This window comes from Panthera tigris, chromosome D4 (genome assembly GCF_018350195.1).
Source record: "Panthera tigris isolate Pti1 chromosome D4, P.tigris_Pti1_mat1.1, whole genome shotgun sequence".
NCBI lineage: Eukaryota > Metazoa > Chordata > Mammalia > Carnivora > Felidae > Panthera > Panthera tigris.
This window is the reverse complement of record NC_056672.1, coordinates 66854163-66881041: the sequence shown is the minus strand read 5'-3', so window position 1 is coordinate 66881041 and position 26879 is coordinate 66854163. Positions and strand designations below refer to the sequence as shown.

General features: G+C 36.4%; 1 long non-coding RNA gene across 1 annotated transcript; it reads left to right on the top strand.

Moving 5' to 3' along the window:
- The first annotated feature begins 726 nt into the window (after positions 1-726).
- Positions 727-26671, top strand: LOC122233215. Its single transcript, XR_006210733.1, has 4 exons — positions 727-887; positions 2603-2808; positions 23541-23667; positions 26500-26671. It is a non-coding gene; the product is annotated as an uncharacterized LOC122233215 (long non-coding RNA).
- The last annotated feature ends 208 nt before the right edge of the window (positions 26672-26879 follow it).

Below are 26879 nucleotides of genomic sequence, written 5' to 3'. Positions count from 1 at the left end.
GCTAAGCACTTCACATATATAACTCATTTAATCTTAATAACCGTATGAGGCAAGGATTACTATTATGCCCATTTTACAGAGAAACTTAAACCTTAAGAGGTAACTTGTCCAAAGTCAGGCACACAGTGACCAAAACAGTAAACAGGCAAAGCCCAGATCCTCACTCAGACAGCCCTTACTCCAGAGCTCATACTCCTAAGCTCAGTGATGATCTAAAGATGAAGAGCAATCTGAAGTAATTTCTCAAGAAGTTGTATACATTGAGGAAGGAAAAAACCATCTTCAAAAGTTATAAATCTCCATTTTTTTTTTTTTTTTTGGTCCCCAATGCCTAGTATGGAATATAGCTCGCAGTGAGTAACGAATACATTTTGGCTAAAAGAATAAAGGATATTAAACAATAAAAAGAGGCAAAACTACAAGAGAGAAACATTAATTCTAATTGGAGGAAACCTGCAAACAATCTAGGACAATGGATTTAAACCAGACCTGAAAAAATATGTAGGATTCTAAAGGATCTAGAAGGAAGTCATACTTAAAAGAGAATATATTAGTTATCTATTGCTGTGTAACAAATTACTTCAAACTTTAGTAGATCAAAACAAAAACAAACATTTATTATCCTTATAGTTTCTCTGGGTCTGGTATTCAGGAACAACCTTGCTAGGTGATTTCAACTTGGGATCTCTTGTGAGGTTGCCATTATGATGTCAGCTGGGGCTACAGTCATTTGAAGACTTGGCTGGCAAGAAGATTCTCTTTCAAGGTGACTCACTCACATGGCTAGAAAGTTGAGGTCAGTTGTTGGTGGAAGCCTCAGTCTCTCCCTACAAAGGCCTACTCCATAGGATGTATGTCTTCAACAGTGGCAACTGGCTTCACCCAGAGTGAGTGATCCAACAGGGAAAGACAAAGAGCCAGGCAGAAACTATCTTTTTAAGGAACTAGCATCGGAAATCATATAGCATCTCTTGTGCCACATTCTATTAGAGGCAAATCACTAAGTCTGACTCACATTCAAGGAAGGGGAATTAGGCTCCACCTTTTGAAGAGATGAGTGTCAAGACTTTGAAGACATATTTTAAAACCACCACAGAGGCAGCCCATAGGAGAGTACTGGGCAGGTTCCGGAATGACAAGTTATCCAATGTCCCAGTAAATGGACTTCTATAACCTGGTGACCTCTCTTATTTTTGCAATTTTCACATCACTCCATCTATTTCTTATATTTTGATCCTCTGGTCTTTTTCATTTTGCAGGGAGAATCTTTCAACATTTCTTATTCAGTTAATCCATTCCTCCATTTAATTTAAATATAGCTCTACTCGGTGTGTTTAGCACTAGAAATATAAAAGTAAAAAAGACATGACCCTACCATTCAAGGAGTTTGTTATCCATTTGATAATCCCAAATGCAGCCCACAGAATAATCACAAACAATATGTCAAAGGCCATAACAGAATTATATATGAAGTGCAAGGTAATACAGAGGAGACTATTTTTCTCATTAGAGGGACCTCATTACCCTATTAAGAGTTTGGACTTCATCTTCTATGCAACAAATGTTTTAAAGCAAGTGTGTGCCAAGATTCAGATCTGTATTTTAAAAAGACAATTTTGATGGCAACAGAGAGGATGCAATTGGTAGAGGGTATGTGAGCAATGGCATGTGAAATGGAGAGTTTGAAATATACTTGAGAGTTGTTTATTAGGAAGAATCGACAGGGCCTGGTGATTAATTACATAGACAGAAAAAGGTTGAGAATAACTTCTAGATTTCTAGAGAACATAGGATGGCCTCATTAACTAAGACAGGAAGAGGGTCCAGATGTGGGGAAGAAAATGAAATAAGTTCAGTTTTAAATATACTGAGTTTGCTTTGCGTTTAGTTACCTTGTGGAAGGATGTGTCACATCGGTGGTAAGAAATATGCAACTGAAGTTCCAAGAGAGAAGTCCCAGCTGGAAATATAAATTTTGGAAATACTAGCATTCCTGTGCTAGTTAAACTCATAGTATTGAAGGAGATCATCAAAAGAGCTTGTAAAGTAGAAAAGGCAGCCAAGAATGGGACCTTGGGGGATACCAACACATAAAGGGTGTTGAAGAAACAGAAGGCATAAAAAACAGTGAGAAGGAGAATCCAAGAGAAAAGATATTCAAGAGAGACTTCAGGGTCATGAAACCTACAGAAAAGATTTCCAAGGAGAGAGAATCAATGGAAGAAAAGAGAGAGGCAGAGAGAGAGAAGGAAGGAGAGAGGGAGGGAGATGCAGAGATATCAAATTAGAGGCAGACTAAAAATTATACTTCACGTTTGTCAACTAGGAGATTATTAATCACCTAAGCATTTGAGTAAGGTGACATGGAATGGGATCCAGCTGCAGTATGTCGAGGGGTGAAAGAGGTGAGGGAGTGAACACAAGGGTAGACTACAAAAGTTTGAAAGTGAAGAACAGCAAAAAAGATTGACTGCTATTAGTATGAGGTGGGAAAGCGATCCATATAATTCCATCTCATTAGATGGCGTTTTCAGGATTCTGTTTTATTCTCAACCTAGTCTCAAAAAAAAAAAAAAATTCATTCCCTCTTTGGTTCTTGCAGCTGTTTCTACAAAAGCATGTCATAAAAGGGAAGCTGCTTTAAGGGCCAAGGAGAAGACTTAGAACACACAAGATGTCAACTTCAAGACACAATGCCAGTGATTCAAGAGATCTGAACTTACCAGCCTGCTCATTACATTCAATGGACCAAATCCCTTCTCAATTTTCAACGGGATTAGCTGGTCAATAATTTATGACATTTTCAAGGTAAGAGAAGGTCACCTAATTATTAATGAAGGTAACCAAAAAAGAGGGAAGTATGTGTTTATTTGATTTATGGAAACCTTCCCTTTACTCTAGGGAGCATGAGCCTATGAATATAAAAATCTTAGATTCATGATATTTTTCATCAGGGTAATATTTTCATCATTTATCAAGACATTCACAAGAATAATTAGAATTGAACATAAATTTCCACATTAGTAGATGAATGGACAAAACCTGGAGGTCCAAACAATAAAGGAGTACCATTGAATGACATAAATTAGCTCTCTGATGGGTAAAGCTGGGCATTTTAGGAGACTTTCACCAATCTGTTATGAGAACCAATGCAGAAACAGAGGCAAACTCTAAAGAATACAAGACCCAGGTAAAGAGGTCTTACCAAGAGTCCATTCTTTTTTTCTACCTTAGTAAAAATAATATAAAAAGTATATAGGAAATATGAAAAATAGAAGGGAATACTGCTCACAATATCATAACAACTGTTATCTTTGGGTGCTTCTTTTTAGTAACAATAGATATAACAACAGTTGATTACATTCATTTATTTCACAAATGTTTGCCAGGCATTTATCTTGTGCCAAAGACTGTTAGGGGCTGGCAAACAAAGCAAACCTGTTCCTGGCTTTATGTATCTCATATTCTAAAAGGCAAGCAGACACTGGTTCACTAAACATACACTTATTTGACCACAACTGATATGGATGACAGGAAAAAGAAGCATGGGGTATTGAGAAAGCAGTGTTGGCCAAATATCCCCAAGTTCTTTCACTTTTTGAGGACCTCTGTCCTTTACCACCTGAATAAAACAACTCAAGCTCCTTCCTGCATTTGACTGTAAAGCCTGTCCCTGCATTGAACCCTCCTGAGAAGTCCCAGGACAGGTGATTACTAGTCATGGTTGTCTCCTATCAGCCCAAATTTCCTCTAAACCACCCCCTGGGCCTATTCTTCAGTGCATCTCATGTGCTCCAGCTCCCTCTGATTGATCTCACCATAACCATAAGAGGTTCACTCTTCAAGGCAGCATTTATAATACAAGAATAACTCTAAATGAGCCACTAATATAGCTCTACTAAAATTTTAATGAGTGGAGAGGGGGGAGGAAAAAGAAGAAAATTAAAACAAAAAGTACTGTATGCCAGACATCTTTGCATCCATTATGCACCCACACAAATTGTCACAGGGTATCTCCTGTCGGAACCTTCCCTTCTCGTTAGTCTCTTACCTCTTGCCATTTCTCTAAGACCTGTGTTTGTTCAGAACCAAGTCCTTCCTTCCATTTCCTCTTCTCCTCCCAATGTCAAGGCTCCTTACAAAGTACTGATCAGAGATGCACTCTAATGAAGCCAAAAATTATTATACAGCAAAAACAAAAACACTTCTAACATTCATTTTATTATTCGGCAGAAAAGTTTACTTTTCTTAACCTACAATTCTTCATAACACTTCACATCATATTGACTTTCCTAGCAAAAGTTCCATTGCTGTGTCTTCCTAACAAAATATTAGGTTTCTCCTTGAGAATAATTCCTCAACATAGAATGTAGAAGTGGTTTTAGTTGTTTAATAGTTTTTCTTTCAGCTACAATAATTTATCAGTGGGGAAAAATGAGCTCTTTGTACACTGGAGAGTGGTGTGGTCTTGTAAATTTTAAAAGTTCATTCTGATCAGAACTTTGAGCAAAGATTTAGCCATAAAAATTTTCAACCCAGACATATTTCGTTACGAAAAAAAGCGGAAGTAATCTAAATGCCCAACAAGAGAGAATGCTTAATTATGATAAAATCATTGGATGGAATATTATGTAGCCATTCAAATTATGTTCATTTAGACTTTGGGAAATAAAGGAAAATGTGCATTGTAATAAGTTAAAAATGCAGGATTCTGAGTTTAATACAGGACTTAATATCAAATATTCAAAATGTATTTCTCTAGGCTGTGAAAAAATGGAAATTTGACTACTATGACTAGTTCTCTCTCTCCCAGTCCCGAAAGAACAACTGCATGGACACTAAATAAGAGAGAGGAAAGCAAACATTTGGGGGGAACTATCTAAATACCTTGAGAGCCCCATAAAAGCCTAAAGGATGTAACAGTCTTAGGAAGGAAGGGGCTGAGGGGATGGAGAAATACTAGATCAGATACTCCAAGTATAGCAGAGAATAAATTGGAAGATAACTGCTCCTGACTTTGCTTAAGTTGTCTTGAAAGGATTATAGTTGCCTGTTACCCTGTGAGATAAAAATCATAGTGTCAACGGGAGAGTCACAGGTAAGAACCAAAGCCGTGGTAGGGTAAAGGGCCAGGGGGAAAAGGCAGAGGTAGATCAGCAGCCTTCCCCACTCCAACCTAGGGACTGGTGGATTATAATCCAATTCAGTGGCTTTCAAAAATCTGATCTCAATCCACAGTTAAGGAATATATCCCCTGGCATATATCTTTTTATGTGTAAAGATACAGATACAGAGCTAAAACAAAAATTTCACTAAACAGTACTTAACATTTATCAACGGTGATGTACTCTGATATTTTCCTCTATATTCAATTCTACTTCATTTTTAAAACAGTGGTTGTATTCCACTAAACGTTCAGTTTGAAAACCACTGATCTATTGAGATTATTATCTCTACTCAGTACTATTTCTAGCAAATAGTTTAAGGAAGAATCCCTAATCATAAAGGTTACCTGTCCATAAAGGATAGTCAACCGTTTATCTCTCCTCCTTCCTATATTCACATGAAGGAATATAACAGAGCCTAAGAACTAACCTCTTCTCCAATATACATTAGCAGGCTGGGTAGTTAATATTCCTAGGAAAATATGAGCTCATGAACCAAAATAATTAGTCATTTAAGATGGGCAATGATTATTTTTAAAAAATAAGCAAACTGAGCATGATATGCCACATGAAGTACAATTACAGAAACATATTCATAAATATTTTAAATTAAGCATAATAAACAATCTCAAAAATAAGACAAGATATTGATTAAATGAAACAAATAAGAATTCATTAAAATAACAAAATGAAACATTAACTATGAAAAATATAGTAGTAAAGGAGTATAAAAAAATAAAATAAATTATGGAGTGGATAGTGCTGATGAACAAATTAGAAGGTGTAAGATATAATCGAGGTGATCTTCCAGAAGGCAGCGAAAGTGATAATGACATAAAAATGATAGGAAAGCAAGCAATATAGAGATGAGAACTGGAAATACTAACGCTCAGATAATAGTAATTCCAGGAAGATATGGAAAAAAACAAGGGAATATGGAAAGAAATAAAGAAAATAAAAACCTCCAGGTTAAAAAAAAAAAAAAAAAAAGATGAAAAAGGAACTATGTTCAACTTCAAGGCTCAACACAGTGCCAAACAGAATACATGTAGAAAAACACACACTGAACTTCAGATCATCAAAGAGAAAGAAAACGTTACGATAGAAAGTTGTTGTTGTTGTTGTTTTTAAGATTCCAAAAAGAAGCTGGTTACAAACAAAAGAGAAAGAATCATAATGACATCACACTCTTCAAGAGCAAACACTGGATATAAGAAGACAATGGTTCATAATTTTCTTATCATGGCAGGAGAAAAAACTTTGACCAGGTTTTGTCCAGCGAAATTATCATGTAAAGGTGAGGGTGCAACAATTAATTTCTGGTCATGACAGAGTAGCAGGAATCAGATTTACCCTCCCAACTCAAACAACTGGAAAACTGGAAAACATATATGAAACATGAGTTTTCAGACACTGGACAATGAAATAGACATACTTCCAGTCAGACAAGAGAGAAATTATCACTAAAGGGAATGATGTGGGCGCATCACTTACTACAAATCCTACAGAGAATAAAAGGATAATAAGCAATTACTGGGAACAAATTTATGCCAACAAATATGATGTCTTAGAAAAAACAGTCAAATACCTTAAAAGACACAAACTACCAAAATTCACTCTACCTAAAAAAAAGGTTTTATTTTTGAATCATATTTTCATTGGGTTTAAGTAATCAAAGTTGACAACTTTTCTTTCATCAACAGTATATGTTGAATCCCCCCCCAAAATATATGTTGAAGTCCTATCTTTCAGCACCTGTGAATGTGACCTTATTTGGAAACAGGGTCTTTGTAAATGTACTCAACCATTACAGTGGGTGGTAATCCATCATGACAGGTGTCCTCATAAGAAGTAGAATATGCCATGTGAAAACAAAGGCAAAGAGGGGGGAAATGCTGTCATAATGGAGGCAGAAACTCAAGTGCTGCAGCTTAAATCTGAAGACTGCCAGCAAACTAGAAGCTACGGAAGAGGCAAACGAGGATTCTTCCCTAAAAGTTTTAGAGGGAATATTGCCCTGCCAATACCTTGATTTTGGAATTTTAGCCTACAGAACTGTAAGACGGCAAATTTCTGTTATTTTAAACCACCTCGTTTGTAGTACCTTATAACACCAGCCCTAGGAAATGAATACAAATATATTAAGAGGTTGCTCCAAAGTCTTCTTATTTGCATTCAATCCAAAGAGAAATCTGCTGTCATTCTTGGGGGTTTTTTGTTCTCTCTACATAGTGTGTCCTTTTTTTCTTGCTGCTAAGATCTTCTTTTTATCACTGATTTTAGACTGATTATGATGTTCATTGGTGTCATTATCTTCATTTCTTGTGCTTCGGGTATATTGAACTTCTTGGATATGAAATTCTTATCTTAGATCAAGACAAAATCTGGTCTTGCTTTTGCAATTTTTTGGGCAGGCCAGAACCAATGCTTAGTCTAGAGATACTTATGTCCGACTAATCAGCCAAGAGCCTTCTGTGGAGTCTGCTCAATGCCCCGTGAATCTTGAGGCTTTCCCACCTGGCTGGTTGGAATGGGCAGTATTCCTGGCCCGGTGTGAACATCACGCACTTTTGTTACCTCTAATTCTCTAAGTACTTCTTAATCTGGACTCACACAGTTTCCTCACAGGACATGCTTGTCAGTTTTTCTGCTGAATATTCAAAAAAGACCCTCTGTAGACCTCCAGAGTTCGCTCTGTGTGCCGCTTTCTTCTAGTACTCTATCCTACAAATTCTAGCTGCCTTGGTCTCTAAAATCGGGGAATTGGTCAGACTGCCTGGTTTCTTCCTCCCTTTGACACAGCCTGGAAACTCTCTTCTGTAGTAAGCTCAGGAAAACATAGCTCATCTTGTTTGTTCTCCATTTCATAATCACTATCCTTTGTTGTCTCATGTTCAGTGTCTTAAAAACTGTTGGTTCATACATTTTCTTCATTTTTTGTTTTAGATGGAGAGCATGTTCTGTCCCTGTTCACTCTATCTTAGACAAACATGGAAGTGCTGATCTGAATCTTTTAAAATCTTTGAGGTCATCACATACTATACTGAATTTTACCTTTACTTTCTTGAACATATGACATAGTTATAACAACTCTTTTCATGCTCTTATGTACTAATTCTATCATCTGTGTCATTTCTGAGTTGCTTTCCTATGGACTGTTTTTGCTCTTCTTTATGAATAGTACTTTTCTGCTTCTTTGCATACTTGGTAACTTTTTAATTGAATACCATACATTTTGAATTTTATCTTACTGAGTCCTGGATATTTTTGTATTCTTACAAATATTCTTGAAATTTTCTCTGGGATGCAACTAAGTTCTTTCAAAACTGTGGGATACTTTTGAGGTTTTATTCTAAGCTTTGATAAGCAAGAGCAGAGCAACATTTAGTTGAGGGCTAATCATACCCCATTTTTGAGGCAATACCCCTCTTAGTTCTTTACTTCCTATCCCATGAATTTTGAAATTTTCTTCCACTGGGCTAGTGGAAACACAAAAATATTGTTGTTCTAAGCCTGAGCTCTAAAAGATTGTTCTAATTAGCCATTTTCAACTGAAGGCAATCCCATCACAGGGAACATCTAGCAATATCTACAGTTTTGTTTTCCACAGCCGGGGGAAGGTGCTACTGGAATCTAGTGATTAGAGACAAGGGATACTGCTAAACATCCTACAACACACAGGGAAACTCCCCCCACCCCACCCCACCACAACACACACACACATATACACACACACCCCAAATGATCTGCACCAAAACGTTAACAGTACAAATTGAGAAATCCTTTCAGATGATTTTACCCAAATTTGGGGACAGGAAAATCTCTAAACAGACAAAATCAAAAGAAGCCAAAAAAACCTAGAATGAAGAAAAATCTCTCAAAATATAATTAAAGACAAAACCATAAATGACAAAAAGATATTATATTCTTGTAAAACAAAAAGAAGAGCAGTAAGATGTAACAATTGTTAACCTATATGGACCTGATGATATCATACAACAACTAACAGACCTACTAAGAAAAGTAAAATTCACAACTTCCCCCTTTTAGGGGAAGAGTTGGGAGATTTTAAAATACTGCCCTCAAAAGCTGATAGATCAAAAAAAATCAGATATACAGAATATATAAATAATGTATTTTGAAGACATATTATTAGATGTATAGAGAGCTTTTCACATTATAAAGAATATACTTTCTTTTCAGGCACAAATTCAAACTTTACATAGATTAACCATGCACTGGACTAAAAAAAAAAAAAAAAAAAAAAAAAAGTCAATGAATCCCAAATAATTAGTATCATACATACCAAGAGGAAAAAAATTTAAAATCAATAATAAAGATATAATATACAAAATTCCTTGTCACCACAATCACCACAGCCTCTAGTTCTTTCAGGATCCATAGACTAAAGAGAGAAAGGATTTTCAAAAATTGAGAAACAAAGAATTGCAATTTCTCTTTGAGAACAGTCAGGGAATGCACATCCTTCCCTCTTGAGTTGCCACTGTAGTTTATCTGAGGGGGAGCTGTTCATGCTCACCTGTTTTCTGTCTGCACATAAGTGTTTTGTGCCCAGAGAACTTCTTTCATCATTCAACATATTTCCATTGGAATCACATGCACTCTCGTCCTCTAACTTCACATGCTGCATGGCAGACTCTTTCTCTCTCTGACCGCACTCCTTTTGTAGATGCCTGCATCTAGAATCTCACATGTTCCAATATATCTAGTCTGTCCATTCTCCCACATGCTGATTTTCCTCAGTGCACTCTTAGAGCCTGGCATTTGAGGTCCTAGCTCAGGGACCACCTGTGGGTCTACAGAAGAGTAACCAACTAATACTCAAACTGCCAAGGACCTGAAACCTATAGTTGTAGATATGATGATTATACAGTCTATCAGCCAAACCAAGACACTTTCAGATGACAATCCAGAATGTTTCCAAGAAACTGGAAACCTTCTTAATCACTCTAGTTAGAGACTAGTGGTAGCTGGAAAGCCTCTGTGGGTAGCATTTGATTACTCCTCAAAGATATTTTGCAAATGAAGGAAATTTCCTGGTTGGTTTTTTTTCATAATTTGATAATTTAAGCAAGAATGGACTAAAACTACAAATCTCCAAGCCAGACTAGATTATTGAGATTTTGTCAGAAGATTTCAATTAAATGGAGGTGTGATCTCTCTGAATCTGATTTTCACAGCCTTTAGACATCTGCTAAGAAACAGGATGATGTTACTTATGAGGAAAATTTAAGCAAAGAATTTTTTTGTTTGGAGCAATAACTAGTGCCAAGATGATGCAGGAGGATGACAGAATCAAAAAATGTGTCTCCTCTTCCAAAGAGCCCCTCAAACCATGATTGAAATGAACTGATACACTGTGGGCTCAAATATTTCTTTGGCCCAAAGGAAAGAAGAAAGAAAGGATTGCCTCTTAATATATCCAAAGGTGGCAGGAATGAGACAGCTGCCTTGAAAGCAGTTCCACAGGCTCAGGGAAGACCTCCATAATCAACTAGCTCATGTGAGACCTCAACTCTGATGGTAAAACCGAGGAGACTTCAAGACTTCTAGAAAATGTTAATGCAATATATTAGTTTCAGTGATGCCACCCAACCCTGTGCTCCTTGGATCCAGCTGGCAATGTTCCAGTCTCCGGACATCTCTATAACCCCTCAAAGTGTCAAGGCTCTCACCATGTACTTCACTTTGCAGCCCATTCCCCCATAGTCTCTCTTACATCTGAAGTTCTTCCCTCATACAAAGATGCATTGAAAGTGGGGAGCCCATATCCCACCATTCAGCATCTTTGGCCACCTCCATCTGAAGTTCATGTTCAGGGACACAAGTCCCTGACAGCCTCAGTGCTAAGGACATTGTCTCCATAAGAGCTGTAGGAAATGAAAAAATATTTCTCCCACTTATCCAAATGTTACCCTCAAACATGGCTTAGAAATTCACAAGAATGTAGCTGGTTATTGACAATTCTGACCCTCCAACCAGACTGGAGTCTCTCCCTCCAAAATGGGTGAGGTTGGGGCAAGAGATACAACTTCATATCTCTAAGAAGGAAGTTCTCAAGAAGGTGGTGATTTTATTTTATTATATTTTTTTGCAGTTTTATACCTAGCAATTAGTTCTCATCCACATTAACAGTCTGTAGATTTTTGAAAATGGTGACAAGTATATAGGTAACCAACATAAAGAGCTTGTTTGGTGAATCTTCATCCTCATTGTTTTCCAGACAACCACATATGGATATGGCATGGAATATTCCTTATTCCTTTGGCCCAGACTCCTTTGTTGAGCCTGGTGTCAATGTGCACATCTGGTGTGCCCACATTCTTCACAGCAAATTTCTGGATTTGAGTGTCCAAGGGGCACACTTCTTGAATCCCACTCCATGGATGTGCTTATGAATGCTGATGAATGATGCTTATGAACCAACTACCTCGTTGATGGCAGAACGGCCCTTCTTCTCGCCACCCTTCTTTGTGGGAGCCATTCTACTAGGCCAGGTTGGAAAGGAAAAGCGGGAGATATTGTGGGAGAGGGAAAGCAGCATGACACCAAGAAGATGGTGATTTTTGCCACTACCTGTTAGACCAGAAAAAAATAGATTCATGGATTCATTCTTGGATTATTAGCTCATGGCTTGAAAAGTTCCTGTCTTACAGTTATAAATACCAAAACCACAAGTTTATTTTATAAATATTTCTTTAATAATATCAAGAGGTTACTTATTTTAAAAACCTGGAATTTAACAATTATCAGATTATGTATCCAATCTACATACTACATGGTCTAAGTATGAAAACTTTCTCAATTATAAAATAAAGCCTTCATTAACAAAAAAAAAATCCTGGGAGGAGTTAAGATGGTGAGTAGTATGGGGACCCTGAGGTTGTCTCATCCCTGAAACATAGCTAAATCAACATCAAACCATTTTGAACACCTAGGAAATTGTTTTGAGGATTAATGCAGCAATCTGCATAACTTGAGTGACAGATCTTCACAGGTATGTGATGAAGAGAGGTGAAGTGGGGGACAGAACAGCCACAGGACCATGGAGGGTAGGGAGCCATTTTCAGAGAGAGGACAGAGAGAGAAAAAGGGGGAGAGAGTGCAGCGCATGTGGATTCTGCAAGAAAAGCACCCTACCCCCTACCCCCAGTACCTGAAGAGAAAGAAAGCAAAAAAGAGTAAGGAGAGGGTTTCAATTCCACCAGTTTCTTATAAGCAGTGGAGCACAGCATCTGAAGTTCTGGAGTTCATTGCCTGGCAGTGCTCCAATGAGGAAGCATGGTGAATCCAGTTTGTTTGTTTGTTTGTTTATTGGTGAATCCAGTTTACAAATATCTTGTAAGTTACAAGAAAAAGGCAATCTTATTAACAGCTTAATCTCCAGAAACCTGTGGACTCACTTTCCTGGACCCCCAACATCACCCCTCCATAGTGATATGGGGAACAAAGGCAAGAAGGAAATGGCAGGCAAAATTAAATTTCTGTATAACCTGCAGCCCACTGACAAATACTTGAGGCTGTCAGAGTAGATATTTCTCCAGGAACTCCCTACTTTCTTCATGTTAATGCTTTGCTAGAAGGAAAAGCAAGCTTAGCTTGATAATAGCTAGGCCTCCAGTATCCTGTGAATCTTCTTTAGCTTATGAAAATCTCTTTGAAAACTTCCCCTTGACTTTACCTCCTTCAACTGCATAATATATAACCAGTCACTCTTCACAACCCCAGTGCAGCTCTTTCTGCCCATGGGTCCTGTGCCCGTGCTTTAATAAAATCACCTTTTTGCACCAAAGATGTCTTCAAGAATTGTTTCTTGGCCGTCAGGTCTGAACCACCCCCACCACCCCAAAACCTCATCATTACCACACTAGTATGGATCAACCCCAGTGAGCAAAGTAGTGCCACCAAGTAGAGAATGGAGCCATTATACCAAGCCCCACCCACCTACATCCTCCAGGCGCATCTCCAGGAGGCCAAGTCAGCCTGACAACAAGAGCAACAGGCCTCTCTCCCTCAGAAGACCAGCACAAATCCCTCCCACCCACTTAGTCTATGGATCAGTGTGTGCTACAAAGATTCAGTTCTAGGGGAAACTGGATCTAGCTTCATTTGGGTTTCATTTTGTTTGTTCACTTTTTCTTTACTTCTGTTTTTATTTATGTGGGTTTTTTTTCCCTTTCTTTTTTCTTTTTCTTTTGTAGATACAGAAAGAGCCAATTTTTTATTCTATTTTATTCTCTTTATTTTATTGTTTAAATTAAAAAAATTTTTCATTTTAATTTTTGTCTCTTTTTTATCAAGCTTCTCATAATAAGCAGATCAAAACACACTTAGGATCTAGCTTCCTTTATTAGATTATGTATTGTTTACTTTTTAATTTTTTACTTTACTTTATTAATTTTTTTATCTTCCTCCAAAATGACAAGAGGAAGGAATTCACTCCAAAAGAAAGAACAGGAAGAAATGATGGCCAGAGATTTAATCAACACAGATATAAGTAAGAGATCTGAAATACAATTTAAAACTACAATTATAAGAATACTAGCTTGGGTTGAAAAAAGCATAGAAGACATCAGAGAATCTCTTTCTGCAGAGATAAAAGAACTAAAATCTAGTCAGGCCAAAATTAAAAATGCTATAACTGAAATGTGATCTTGAATGGATGCCATGATGGCAAGGATGGATGAACGAGAGGAGCAAATCAGTGATATAGAAGATAAAATTATGGAAAATAATGAGGCTAAAAAGAAAAGGGATACAAAGGCCAAAGATCACAATATAACACTCAGAGAACTCAGCAACTTATTAAAGAGGATTAACATTCACACTTGTTGGGATGAGCAGTGAGTGTTATATGTAAGTGATGAATCACTAAATTCTATTCCTGAAATCATTATTATACTATATGTTAACTAATTTGAATTTAAATTTTAAAAAACTAAAATAAAAATTAAAAATTAAATTAAATTAAATTAAAAAGAGGAATAACATTCGAATCATAAGAGTCCCAGAAAATGGAGTGAAAAAGGGGCAGAAGATTTATGTCAGCAAATTATAGTTGAAAACTTGCCTAATCAGGAGAAGGGCACAGATATTGAAATCCAAGCAGCACAGAGAACTCCCATTAAATTCAACGAAAGCTGACCACCACCAAGGCATACCATAGTCAAATTCACAAAATACTCAAAGAAAGAAAGAATCCTGAAAGTAGCAAGGGGGAAAAAAAACGTCCTTAACCTACAAGGGAAGACAGATCAGGTTCACAGCAGATCTGTCAGCAGAAACTTGAAAGGCCAGAAAGGAGTGGCAGGATATTTTCAACATGCTAAGTAAGAAAACTATGCAGCCAAGAATTCTTTATCCAGCAAGGCTGTCATTCAGAATAAGAGGAGAGATAAAGAGTTTCCTAGACAAACAAAAACTAAAGGAGTTTGTGACCACTAAACCAGCCCTGCAAGAAATCTTAAGGAGGACTCTCTGAGTGGAGAAAACACAAAACAAATAAAGAACAAAAGCAACAAAGACTAGAAATGACCAGAGAACATCACCAGAAACACCAATTCTACAGGTAACACAGTGGCACTAAATTCTTACCTTTCAATAATCATTCTGAATGTAAAAGGACTAAAAGACACAGGGTATCAGAATGGATTAAAAACAATAACAACAACAACAACAACAAGATGCATCTATATGCTGCCTACAAGAAACTCGTTTTAGACCTAAAGAAACCTGCAGATTCAAAGTGAGGGAATAAAGAACCATCTATCATGCTAATGGATGTCAAAAGAAAGCCAGAGTAGCCATACTTATATCAGACACACTACACCTTAAAACAAAGACCGTAACAAGAGATGAAGGGCATTCTATCATAATTAAGGGGTCTATCCACCAAGATCTAACAACTGTAAATATGTATGCCCCAAACTTGAGACACCCATATACATAAACCAATTAATCACAAACATAAAGAAATTCATTGATAATAATACCATAATAGTAGGGGACTTTAACACCCCACTTACAACAATAGACAGATCATCTAAGCAGAAAATCAGTAAGGAAACAATGGCTTTGAATGAGATACTGAACCAGATGGACTTAACAGATATATTCAGAACATTCATCCTAAAGCAACAGAATACACATTCTTTTCAAGTGCACATGGAACATTCTCCAGAATAGATCACATACTTGGTCACAAATCAGTGCTCAACAAGTACAAAAAGATTGAGACCATACCATGCATATTGTCAGACCACAATGCTATGCAACTTGAAATCAACCACAAGAAAAAATTTAGAAAGACCACAAATCTGTGGAGATTAAATAATATCCTACTAAAGAATGAGTGGGTCAACCAAGATATTAAAGAGGACATTAAAAAGTTCATAAAAGTCAATGAAAAAGACCCAAAACCTTCAGAATGCAGCAAAGGCAGTCATAAGAGGGAAGTATATAGCAATTCAGCCCTTCATAAATAAGGAAAAAAGGTCTCAAATATACAGCTTAACCTTACACCTAAAGGAGCTGGAAAAAGAACAGCAAATAAAACCCCAAACCAGCAGAAGAAGGGAAATAATAAAGATCAGAGCAGAAATCAAGGATATTGAAATTAAAACAAAACAAAAACAGTAGAACAGATCAATACTAAGAGCTTCTTTGAAAGAATTCTTTGAAAGAATAAAATTGATAAGCCCCTGGCCAGACTTATCAAAAAGAAAAAGGAAAGGCCCCCAGTAAAATTATGAATGAAAGAGGAGAGCTCACAACCAACACTGCAGGAAAACAAACAATTATAAGAGAATATTAGGAGCAATTATATGCCAACAAATTGGACAATCTAGAAGAAATAGATATGCTCCTAGAAACATATAAAGTACCAAAACTGAAACAGGAAGAAATAGAAAATCTGAACATACCCATAACCAGTAAAGAAACTGAATCAGTAATTAATGATCTCCCCACAAACAAGAGTCCAGGGCCGGATGGCTTCCCAGAGGAATTCTACCAAGCATTTAAACAAGAGCTAATACCTACTCTTTTGAAATTGTTCCAAAAAATAGAAATGGAGAGAAAACTCCCAAACTCAAACTCAAATGCTGGTAAGGCCAGCATTACCTTGATTACAAAACCAAAGGACCCACTGAAAAGAAGAATTAGAAACCAATTTCCCTGATGAACATGGATGCAAAAATTCTCAACAAGATACTAGCATATCTATTCCAACAATACATTAAACAAATCATTCACCACAATCAAGTGGAATTTATTCCTGCACTGCAGGGGTAGTTCAATATCCACAAATCAATCAAAGTGATTCACCACATTAATAAAAGAAAGGATAGGAACCACATAATCTTCTCAATAGACACAGAAAAAGCATTTGACAAAATATAGCAAACTTCTTGTAAAAACCCTCAAGAAAGTAGGGATAGAAGGAACATACCTCAACATCATAGAGGCCACATAAAGATTGACAACTAATTATCATCCTCAATGGGGAAAAACTGACAGCTTTCCCTCTAAGGTCAAGAACACGTCAGGGATGTCCACTCTCACCAAAACAAAAAGAAATAAAGGGCATCCAGATCAATAAGGAAGAAGTCAAACTTCTACTCTTTGCAGACAACATGATATTCTATGTAGAAAACCCAAAAGACTCCACAAAAAAGTTTCTAGCACTGATACATAAATTGAACAAAGTCTCAGGATATAAAATCAACCTACAAACAGAAGACCATGGCGGGGGGGGGGGGGGAGAGAAGGGGGGGAAAGGGAAAAAAAAAGTTAGAGAGGGAGGGAGCCAAACCATAAGAGACTCTTAAAAACTGAGAATAAACTGAGGGTTGATGGGGGTTGGGAGGGAGGAGAAAGTGGGTGATGGGCATTGAGGAGGGCACCTGTTGGGATGAGCACTGGGTGTTGTATGGAAACAAATTTGACAATAAATTTCATATTTTAAAAAATCAACCTACAGAAATCTGTCACATTTCTATACACCAATAACGAAGTAGCAGAAAGAGAAATCAAGGAATCTATCTCATTTACATGATCACCAAAAATCCAAAGATACTGAGGAATAAACCTAACCAAAGAGGTAAAAGATCTGTAGGCTGAAACTACAGAAAGCTTATGAAAGAAATTGAAGAAAACACAAAAAAAATGGAAAACATCCCATGCTCATGGATCGGAAGAACAAATATTGTTAAAATGTCTATACTACCTACAGCAATCTACATACTCAATGCAATCCCTATCAAAGTAACATCAGCATTCTTCATAAAGCTAGAACAAACAATTCGAAAGTTTGTATGGAACCAGAAAAGACCCCAAATAGCCAAAGTAATGTTGAAACAGAAAACCAAAGCTGGAGGCATCACAATTCCAGACTTTAAGCTGTATTACAAAACTGTAATCATTAAGACATATGGCACAGGCACAAAAACAGACACATAGATGAATGGAATAAAATAGAGAACCCAGAAATGGAGCCACAAATGTATGGTCAACTAACCTTCCACAAAGCAGGGAAGATTATCCAATGGAAAAAAGACAGTCTCTTCAGCAAATGGTGCTGGGAAAACTGGACAGTGACATGCAGATGAATGAACCTGGACCACTTTCTTACACCATACACAAAAACAGACTCAAAATGGATGAAAGACCTAAATGTAAGACAGAAAACCATCAAAATCCTAGAAGAGAAAACAGGCAGCAACCTCTTGAACCTTGGTCACAGCAACTTCTTACTAGACATGTCTCCACAGGCAAGGGAAACAAAAGCAAAAATGAACTATTGGGACCTCATCAAGATAAAAGCTTCTGCACAGCAAAGGAAATAATCGACAAAACTAAAAGGCAACGAATGGAATGGGAGAAGATATTTGCAAATGATACCAGATAAAGAGTTAGTATCCAAAATCTATAAAGAACTTACCAAACTCAACAACAACCCCCAAACAAACGGCCCAGTGAAGAAATGGGCAAAAGTCATGAATAGATACATTACCAAAGAATACATACAAATGGCTAACAGACACATGAAAAGATGCTCAACATCACTCATCATCAGGGAAATACAAATCAAAACCACGATGAGATACTACTTCACACCTGTCGGAATGACTAAAATGAACAACTCAGGAAACAACAGAGGATGTGAGGTGAGGATGTTGGTGGGGAGGTGGAGAGAGGGGGATCCTTTTGCACTGTTGGTGGGAATGCAAACTAGTGCAGACACTCTGGAAAACAGTATGGAGGTTCCTCAAAAAACTAAAAATAGAACTACCCTATGACCCACCAATTACACTACTAGGTATTTATTCAAAGGATACAAAAATGCTGATTTGAAGGGGTATATGTTCCCCAATATTTGTAGCAGCATTAACAATAGCCAAATTACAGAAAGAGCCCAAGGTCCATCGACTAGTGAATGAATAAAGAATATATGGTATATATAAACAATGAATTATTACTCAGCAATCAAAAAGAATGAAATCTTGCCATCTGCAACAATGTAGATAGAACTAGAGTATATTATGCTAAGTGAAGTAAGTCAATCAGAGAAAGACAGGTATCATATGGTTTTACTCATATGTAATTTAAGAAACAAAACAGATGAATTAGGGGAAGGGAAAAAATAAAATAAGATTAAAAACAGGGAGGTAAACCATAAGAGACTCTTAAATACAGAAAACAAACTGAGGACTGCTGGAGAGGAGGTAGGTGGGGGCGATAGGTTAAATAGGTGATAGGCATTAAGGAGGGCACTTGTTGAGATGAGCACTGGGTGTTATATAGAAGTGATGAATCACTAAATTCTACTGAAACCAATACTACACTGCATGCTAACTAACTTAAATTTAAATAAATAATAAAATAATAAACAATAAAAATCTCATATATTGGAAAACTAAACAAAATGGCATTAAATAGCCCTTGAGTTTAAAGAATATTAGAAATTAAGAAATACTTAGAATTTAATGGAAATGAAATATAATATGCCCAATATGTCAATATTTATGAACACAACTAGAGAAATATCTAGAAATATACAGGCTGAGTGAGATACATTTTGTCAGTAAAAACATAATGATTTAAGGGGGAAAAAAAAGCTAAGCTTTTAACTTAAGAAGTTAGGAAAAAAGCCCCAAAAGAACACGTATTCAAAGAAACACAAATGTAGTAAATAATAAAAGGTAAGTGCAGGGGCGCCTGGGTGGCTCAGTCGGTTAGGCATCCTGCTTCGGCTCAGGTCAGGATCTCGCGGTCCCTGAGTTCAACCCCCCCCCCCCCCCCCGCCCCCCGTCGGGCTCTGTGCTGACAGCTCAGAGCCTGGAGCCTGTTTCAGATTCTGTGTCTCTCTCTCTGACCCTCCCCTGTTCATGCTCAGTCTCTCCCAGTCTCAAAATATAAATAAACATTAAAAAAAAATTTTTTTTTAAAAAAGGTAAGTGCATAAATCAATAAAATAGATAAGAAATAGGGGAAAGATGAGCTTAACAAAACTAAATCTGCTTCTTAGAAAAATTTTAGGAAGATAGTCCTTTAGCAAGATTGAGCAAGGCAAGAAGGGGAGGATACACATAACCAAATATAAAAGTAAAAAGAAATAAATAACTATAGATACAATTTTTAAAAACTAGTAAAAATGTAAAATAATATTATGAACAACTACCCATTAAGTAATTCGAAATCTAAACAAATGAATACATTCCTGCAAAAAATAAAGTCATAAAATGCCAAAACTTGTGCAAGAAAAAAAAAAACAGAATACTTGGCCAGACTAATAAACATAAAGAAGTTAAAATAACAAGGAAGTTAAACAGACCTCTCTACTGAAAAAACTCTAGTCTCACAAAGCCTTATTGGTGATCTACCAAATTTTCAAGAAATTGATAATTCAAGTCTTATACAAACTGTTCCCGTGATAAAAATGTCGAGATTATTTTATAAGACTAGCATCATGTTGATTCCCAAACAAAACAAATTTGTTGCCATAATCATAGTTAGCATTTAGGTATAACTTACTATGTGCTAGGTATTTTTCTAAGTGTTTTCCATATTTTAACTCATTATTTACAAATACCATTTATAAGTTAGGTATCGTAAACATTAACCCCATTTTCTAGATGAAAAAAAATAATAATAATGCCAGAAAGGTTTACTGCTTCCTCAGATCACACAGCTAGTAAGTGGCCAAACTAGAAGTGGAAGCTAGGTAGTTTGTTTCCAAAGTCTATACTCTTAAGCACTAGGTCATATTTTTCCTAAAGAAAGAAATCAGTGGCCAAATTAATTTCATAGAAGCAAAAACATTAGCTAGCAATACCTAATAGCATATGTAAAACAAAATATATCAGGGGCAGGTAAGCTTATCCCAAGAATGCAAAAATGGTTCAGTATCAAAAAACATCTCAAGGTAATTTAACACATTAATAGACTAGATGAGAAAAAATTTTGATACAGCGAAAAACAAAGTTTCTCACCTATTTATGACAAAAACTCTTAGCAAACTAGAAATTACAGGGAACTTCATTACTATGGAAACATATCTGTAAACTCATCATCTATGTTTTTCTTATTAGATAAAATATAAGAACATAAACAAAACAAAAATTGGTTTTCACCATTTGCCATCATCTTAGGTCATACCCAACACAATAGTAAAATAAGAGGGAAAAAATAACAGATGTCAGGGCTGCAAAGAAATAAAGTCAACAATACTTGAAAATAGTGTAATCATCTACATAGAAGAGAAATACAAGGAAATAATCAAGCTATTAATATAATTATAAGAGTTCAATGAGGTCAGTAAATATAAGGTAAATAAATATAAATAGGATTTTTCTTTCCCAGTAATTGCTAAACAGAAAATGTTATCAAATATAAAATGCCATTTAAAATAGCAAGAAAAGTTATAATTATCTAAGAATTTACTTAAGTATATAAAAATATCAATTTCTCCCAAAATAGCCTAAAAATTAAATTCCAAACTGTATTTCAGTTAGGTCTTTAAAGAACTCAATTTATTCTAAAATTTATATGCGAGAAAAAATGCCAATGATTAGTTAAGCTAAGTTTGAAAAAGCTAAATAAAGAGTAGAAATTTGCTTTTCAGATATTAAGATCTACACAAAGCCTCTGCAACAAAATTAATACCTAACAAGAACAAATAAACCAGTGGAAGATAGTAGACAGTTCTGAAACAGATCTATGAATTTATGGTAACCTGATACATAATAAAGGTAGCGCTACAAAGCAGTATTAAAAGGCCTAATTATAGATGGTATTTAGAAATAACGAGCCTAGTATATGAAAAAAACATTAAAAACTAGACACCTAACTTTACACCATATACAACACTATTTGCAGATGGATTAAAGATGTAGATGAAAAACATATAACAATGTGATTGATACAAATAATGTAGAATACTTGTCTACCCACAGTAGGAAAGAACATCGAAAACAAAACTGAAAGTTTAATCCATAAGGCAGAAAAAAATTATAGATTTTATTACAAAAAAAAAAAATGTGGACATCCATTTAATGAAGAATACCCGTAATAATGTTAACAGACATAGGACAGATGGAAGAAAATATTTTTATTGGCTAAAAACAGGATACTAGTATCTGGAATTCATAGGATTCAGAAGGAATTTCAAAAATCAATAATGAAAGAATAGGAAATCTAGCCACAATATGGGACAAAGATATTAACTGGAAATATGCAGAAGAGGAATTCTAACAGGCTAACAAACATATGAAAATATACTCAAACTCATTTGTATTTATGGAAATGCATATTAAAACAATGAGGGATATTAAAGAGGGGACATCACTACAGATCACATGGGCATTAAAAGGATAACAAAGAAATACCATGAACTCAAGACCCACTAATTTGATAACCTAGATGAAATGGACCAATTTCTTGAAAGATAAAATTTACTGAAACTCACACAAGATTATGTCATTATACATTTGTCCAAACCCATAGAATGCATAACACCAATAGTTAACCTTAAGGTTAACTATAAACTTTGGGTGATTATGATGTGCCATCGTAGGTTCATGAATTGTAACAAATATACTACTCTCATGGGGGATACTGTTATTGAGGAGGCTATGCATGTGAGGGGTCAGGGAGAATATGGGAACATTCTGTAGCTTCACTTCATTTAAGGTTCACTTCACTGTGAACCTTAAATCGTTCTGAAAGTCTTAATATGTTTTTAAAAAGCTAATCAATAAAAGGACCCAAAAACTAAAAATTAGAAAGGTTGCTAATATTAGAATGAATGTAGTAATACAGGTCACCTCCTACAATGGTGTAAGGAAGGTTGGCCAGGTACAACCATTCTCGTGTGCAAGCTATCAGTCCTTCAGTTAAATGCACGTATATCCTTTGGCTCAGAAATCCCACTCCTGAGTTCATATCTCAGAAAAAGAATCACACAGATTGACATGAGAACATGTTCAAGTTATTTCACTGAGTTATTCTTAACAGTGGTGAATTGGAAACAATCTAGCTAGCTGTCCCTCACACCTCAAGAAGAAATGAGTAAAATGTATTCGTTGCATATTATGGAATACTAAGCATTATTTAGAAGCTACAAACCATATACACACAAAACAACATGGAGAGATCTAAAAACACAATTCTGAGTGAAAAGTAAGAGAAAACCTTGCAAGGACCATCGTTGATGATTGATCATCCATGAGTTTAGGAGTACAATTAATTCAACACTGCACAACACAAAGCCTAAATAGTCAAGTGCAGATTTTTAAACACGTTTTTGTATTTATATATGGTTGATATATATTTTTATATATGAAACATCTATATTTTATATGTATTTTAATATATATATAATTGAATATTACACAGCCAATTAAAAAAGCTGTTGTTTTTTATGTGTTGATGAATGATCTCCAAAATATACTAAGTATAATATGTAAGATATTAAATGAAGTATATAGCATGATACTTGTATGTTATATATGTTTATACTTATGTATACATATGTACACATGTATATTATAAACATGTGTGTACTTATATACATATGAATATATATAGTATACACATATACTTTATACACCCAGAAGAAAAGAAAAATAAGAAACTGGTACCTGTGTTTGCCTCTGGGATGGAAAACTGGGGCGGCTAAAGGGCAGGGATAGGAAAAAGACTACTTTTACTCTATGCCCTTTTGTAACTTTTGAATTTTGTACTGTTTGCATCTATTTCTTGAATACTCAAAATCATTACAAAAACGAAACTAAAATATGTGCATATACTGAGAGAAAACACTACAATCATTTGTCTATATGTCTTTCCTTCCAGGCTGAGCCAAGGGGTCAAACTCATCTTTACATCTCCTAAACGGCTCCTGCCACATAACAGGTTCTCAACAAATGTTGAAAGAAAGGAAGGGAACGACAAAAGGAAGAAGGAAATTAAAATGTGATGGGTGAGATGTAGATGGTTATTAGTTCCTTTTTAACACTTTTCTATAATTCTCGCTTTCAAAATTAATATTGTTTTAATCAAAACCATGACTGGTGTCAGTGTGGAGTACAGAAGTGCAAATGGAGGCTAATAGTTGAGAGACTATTCTAATAGTTAAGACAGGAGATTCTGCATGGCCTAACGTGGGTGCTGCCAACGAACCAAAGGCTCTTGCCAGACTCTTTCCTCTGACACTTACTTGATGGTGCCTTCTCCACCACTATGATTCAGGTACCCTTAGGCAGAGTGAATAGAGAGAGCTGACCCGATGCCATCAGAATCAATAGTACACTAAATGATAAGCTGAACCCACCAGAGTGGTTTCTTGCTCTTTTTTAGCCAAAGCTTGAGGTTGTTGCTGGGCATAAGGAAGTAGGAAAGGAAAGGTAAATTGAATATAGCTCAGGATCACCAGGTGCCCAACATCCACGTACTCTAACACTGGGCTCTCCCATCTGTCCCTATGGTGGTCCTGGGTCTGTTCTTAATGGATCCCAGTCTTTAAACATTCATTTGACCTCCCTCTCCTCCAGGTCTTTTTCTTTCCAATTTCTTAACCCTCAGTCCCATCTTCACTTTCTAGCTGTTCTCCAAGGCTTCACCTTTTTAAGTACCTTTTATGTGTTAAATATTGGACTCTGTTGCTGGGCTCCAGTGAATGTTGCTTAAAACACAAAAGGTTAAGCAGAGAGCAACTGTATTGATTAAACATCCATTTTCTCTCCTTTTGTTTTTGTAAGAGCCCTTGATGTTGTCTCTGATTGACAGCCCCACCTGCACACCTCTGGCCCCAGATTCCCCTTGGTAATGTCACTGAGAGCTACAGAGCACCTCACCCACTCCACACAAGCCACAGATCCTTCATGTACAGCTTTCAAAGTAAAAAATGAAAAAGAAAGAAAGAGAAAGGTAGCTTTTCTCTTTTTTCCTTTCTTTCTCCATTCCTTAGACATATTTTATTTCCAGAAGTCCCTGTTGAATGAAGAAAAGTAAAACGGGGAGAAGAGAAAGCTTTCAGCACTGACCCCTCCCTTTTATTCGAATTTCTTCAGCTAGCAAGCCTTTGAATATGCTTTCAAGAAGGTGACAACCTTGTTAAATTAGCTTTTCCTTCTTGCCTCTCACAGTGTGAATGACCTAAAGAATCCTTCCTGCAAGACTAACAAAATTACACCCATTAGCAAACTCGGCATGAGAGGCTTGGTATGATGGTGGCTTTGCCCTGTTGTCGGTTCATGATAATGACTACATCAGCTGGCTTTGACTCTCCTCTGCTCTTCCCTAAAAGTGTAATATTGCAAATAATAGGGCATCACATTGCCATTAGAGAAGAGGATAAGCCTCCCAAGTATAGAAGCCAAATGTCCAGTTACTAATATGTACCCAACAATAAATGAGGTCAACCAACTATAAAAATTCATCTCCTTCCCCAAAAAGCTCTATTTACACAACCAAGTGAAGCCTATTCATAAGAACAGGGTCATTCATAAGGATGATCACTACAGTTGGCAGGACTAACTAGAGTGACCAATGGTATAGGGCACTGTCTTAGTAACTTGAACCCCTATATGGTTCCTTCACCAGGTTTTACTCCCATCCTCACCTCTGAGAGTTCAGTTTATACCTTTGCAGAGAGAAAGTCTAACTTGGATCAGATTCTGAATTACTGTCAGTAGAATTTATCTAGACAAAAGCTGTGGGACAAAGAAATGAGGTGCAAAGCTCGATGGCTGCCTCTCTCCTCCTATATTTAGCAAGACCCAAACCTCAAACAGGAACCAACCCAATGGCCCAGGAATGTGATGGAACCAGTTTTATCAATTTGCAAAAGCTGACAACTTAATTTTCAGGAATTTTGCAAGCCAGTTGTTAATCACGCTATTATTAGAAATTAAATTATATAAAATTATCATTAAGTTATATTAGAAACAAGGGTAATAAATATTCAAAACTCATCCCTTCCTAATTACTTTACTACATTTTGTGTTTCTGCACTTGCTGTGCTGATAATTTTACTATTATCTATACTCTTGCCATTATTTACATCTATTCACTCTGTATGGTTGAAATACTATTGTGCATCTACTCCATGTTCAGTGATATCACACTGATAGCTTGAAATCGGCCATGGTGGGAGTATTTATAGCACAGAAATTGGCAATGCTACAAATCAGAGCTTGATTTACTGTTCTACTGATTGTCCAGACCAGGCCTCAGTGATCGGTGGCTCAACAGACAAATCCAGTCCTTACTTTTGTATTGCCCACAAGCTAAAAGTGATCTTTACATTTTTAAAGGTTATAAAGGTCTCATCATAAAAGAACAAGAAAGAAGAGGAAGAGGAGGGAAAAAAAGAAGGGGAGGAAGGGGAGGAAGGGGAGAAGGGGAGAAGATGCAGAGATTCAAAAGGGTCTGATAGTAAATATACTAGGATTTGTGAGCTTTACACTCTGTTACAGTTACTCAATTCTGCCACGGTAGTGCAATGGTAGTCACTGGGTGTGGCTATGCCTCAGTAAAATGTTATTTTCAAAAGTAGGTGGTGGATTAGATTTGATTCACAGGCCAACCTCTGATCCCCACTCAGGAAAGCAATCTTAAAGAATCAATTGCCTATATAAATTGACAACAAAGGGTGCCGTATACTTTCTGATTTGTAAATTTGTGCTATACACAAATCTTTATGTTAGTAAAATTTATAATAAACATAACACACACATACATTTTTATTGGCAAGCTGGTTGTTAAACACTTAACCACCGTACCACTGGCTCACTGCCCACTTCCTTCACAGAAAGATGAAGTCCATGTTCTTCAGGAGCTCACAATCCAGTGTGAAAGGCCAATAAACAAAAGATGAATGGCACAAGGCAGAGAAATAGGTGCAGAAAACACAAAGGACCCAAGTGTTCTGGGGCAAAGAGAATGAAGAAACCAATGTTCACTATTCCAGGTAAATCCACAGAGAGAAGCTGACTAAATCCATACAGCAACCCCATGAAGTACATGTTAATTGTGTCTATATCATATATGGGCAACTGAGATGCAGAAATTTAGTTAATATGCCCCCGTCATAAAGCTGATAGAGGCAGAACTAAAATTCAAAGCCAGGGCTGGCTTGATGCCAAAGTCCTTGTTCTTTCACTCCACTCCCGATTAATCCCTTGTTTATAA